The sequence below is a fragment of the Macaca fascicularis genome, chromosome 13 (assembly GCF_037993035.2).
Source record: "Macaca fascicularis isolate 582-1 chromosome 13, T2T-MFA8v1.1".
NCBI lineage: Eukaryota > Metazoa > Chordata > Mammalia > Primates > Cercopithecidae > Macaca > Macaca fascicularis.
This window is the reverse complement of record NC_088387.1, coordinates 14,186,994-14,189,952: the sequence shown is the minus strand read 5'-3', so window position 1 is coordinate 14,189,952 and position 2,959 is coordinate 14,186,994. Positions and strand designations below refer to the sequence as shown.

The following is a 2,959-nucleotide window of genomic DNA, read 5'->3' as shown; positions in this document are numbered from 1 at the left end:
AATACAGAGCTCCAAATGCCGTAACACAAGTGCTAAGAACACCTAAGCCAAAAATATACGAGGCATTTCAGGCAAGAATCCAGAATCAGAAGAACACAAGTTTTCTAAGTTCTTCAAAAGCTGGTGCTGGTTGAGGCTCTTCTGCAGACTTCAACAAAAGACACGCTAGAATTAGCCATTGACGGTAACCCTGAGTCAACACGCACCGTGTTCGGAAAAGCACAAGGCCTGCTCCGGCCTTGAGACCCCTGGGAACTTTCTCTGGACCGCACCGAGTGGATGACTTTGAGAACTCAAAATAACCAACAACCAGTCCATGAACAGAGAAAGAAGACTGCAGCCTCCCTGGGGACCTGGCTCCATGCCTGCCCGCTTTCTTCCGGATACCTTTGCCCTTCCCGGCTCCCTGCTTCACCTGGCGACGCTCTGGGTTCAGGCCCCTCTCCAGCTGTGTCTTGGTCCACGGCTGGCTGCCCGTGTGAAGCACCAGGCCTTGAAGGACCATCTCCACCTGCTCCCTGCACTTCCCACCCACTTCTGCGAGACTCCCAGGCTCTGGCTGCTCTCAGGGATCAGGGCCGCCAGGCTCCCCTCACAGGCTCCAACTGGAGTCCTGCCCCCTGGTTTTCAACAACACTTGGGACTTTCTCCTGGAAACTCTCGGCTCTGGACTTTAGTGAACTGCGCCATCCAGCTCTTCTCTGGACTCTAAGCAGGGCTTTTTCTGGGTCTTCCAACCCTGCCTCCATTTCCAAATGTGGGCTTTCCTTTGGCCTCCTCTCTCCAGACATGCACGCCTCACACTCTGGCTACTTGACCTGCCCTTCTACCTAAGAGGCTCCCAAATGCACCTTGCTCCAGATTTTCCCCAAGCCTCCTCCTGTATTTCCAGACTCGCAGCTTGCAGTGGTGTCTGTAAGTATCTCCGAGTCAGATCCACACTTGCTTCTGATTTCCAGCAGAGCGCAACGCCGACCTCAGGGTGCAGACTCGCAGCTTCTTCCACCTTCCTGCACTCCCTCTTCCCCTCCTGACCCAGGCACCGAATCGCTCAGCTCACTGGCTGCCTTCTGTCCTCCTCTCGCCACGGCGAGTGCCCTGCATGAGCCTGCTCTGTCCCTCCGGCTCCACGGCGTGCCGCACATCAGAGGCGATTCTCTCCGAAACCCTCAGTGGCTCCCTCGTATCCGACAGGTAAGGACTTCCACATTCTGGCCCCAATCTAACTTTCTGGCCTCAGATATGCACATGCATATTTTATCTATGCAAGGAGAGTACAGGCCTCACACCTGCTCTCATTCCTGGGCTCCTAGCTCCTCCTGAAGGTGCTGTATGAGCTACCTATGCACTTTCCAAACACTAATTGAATATGCGCTTGGAGAACATTTACTTGATAATTTTGTGGCATTGCTGGATAACGTGGACAAAGTGAGAACTACGCAGGTGTGTGGATGCTGCCTTGCCCAGACCTCACTTACCCAGACACTCCCAGATGCTCAAGGTGACCAGCCCTATTGGCGCACAGGCAGGCGCAGGCTGCACTCCCACAGCTGGGCCCCGCGAGCTGAACTATAATCATGAAGCAGCTGTTTGCTCCTAAATCTGTGTATGCCGGTGCACTTGTCACACATTACTGAAACCAATAAAGTATGACTCCAAGGAGAGAAGAATTGTATGAAAACTAAGTTGGATGCCTTTCAAAGACTTAATATGGGGGAAATTTTTTTTTCATTTTAATCTTTTCTACATTGCTATCATATTAGGTATGGGCAAAACATATACACAATGTTTGAGGAAATAATTTTTAAAGGTTTCAAATGTAACATATCTTGTTTCTCTTGTGTTGCCTATTCTCTTCTAGAAGAATCAAAACTGTGGCAGGCCTGCGATGGCTGTGGTTGAGGAAAGAGGCCACACCCACAGCCAGTAGAACCACGCTCAGCAGCAGCCTAGCCCCGCGTGGAAGGGGCGTGAACACTCTCGGGAGAGGTGGATGTGCACTAACCGTTCCCAGCTCTGACCTCTTTGATTAACTGAATATGGTGATTGGTTTTATCTGAACGTCAGACAAAAGGGTGTCTACGCCCAGGAAAGACTCTAAACACTCTGGACCCTGCTGGGGCAGATGGTGACCTTGACCCAGTGATACCACTCTCCATTGGGCACCCAGCCCAGTCTCCTAATCGTAAAGGACATTCATAGCAACACTACGAAAAAGAAACACGACTGTTCTGACCCGGAAAAGTGAAATTTAAAACATTAAATATACAGGTTCTAACTAAGAGGCAGACGGACAGGGCGCGGTGGCTCATGCCTGTAATCCCAACCCCTTGGAAGGCCGTGGTGGGTGGATCACTTAAGGTCAGGAGTTCGAGACCAGCCTGGCCAACATGGTGAAACCCCATCTCTACTAAAAATGCAAAAATTACCCTGATGTGGTGGCGGGCACCTGTAATCCCAGCTACTTAGGAGACTGAGGCAGGAGAATCGCTTGAACCCGGGAGGTGGAGGTTGCAGGGAGCCGAGATCGCGCCACCGCAGTCCAGCCTGGGCAACACTTTCTCAAAAAAAGTAAAATAAAATAAAATAAAATAAAATAAAATAAAATAAAATGCAGACAAACAAAAGGAGATTTCCTCTGATCTTAAAAACAGAAGTATTTGATTCACAGCCTGGATAATTGAAGATCTGTATAGAAATCACCTAGGGCCCCGCCCTCCCTCACAACAGACTGGGGTAGAGGGAAGGAGGGCAGGAGGGGGGCCCCTTATCCACGAGAGGCTCCTCCCACCCCATCCCCTTCCTCAGGAGGGCGGCCTGCCCAGCACAGGCTCCATTCTCCCCAGGTAAGACCCTGGCGTCTCTACAGGAACACCCACCTCCCTTCCCTGCAATCCACTCCAGCTGCTCACGGCCAGTCAAGGGGGGCGCTCTTCAGAGAGGAGCAAACGGCTTAGGG

The 2,959-nt window shown here is 51.6% G+C and overlaps 1 long non-coding RNA gene across 1 annotated transcript; it reads left to right on the top strand.

Moving 5' to 3' along the window:
- Nucleotides 1–440: 440 nt before the first annotated feature.
- LOC141408317 (uncharacterized) lies at nucleotides 441–2,627 on the top strand. The gene is made up of 2 exons (XR_012422025.1): nucleotides 441–1,194; nucleotides 1,862–2,627. It is a non-coding gene; the product is annotated as an uncharacterized lncRNA (long non-coding RNA).
- Nucleotides 2,628–2,959: the final 332 nt, after the last annotated feature.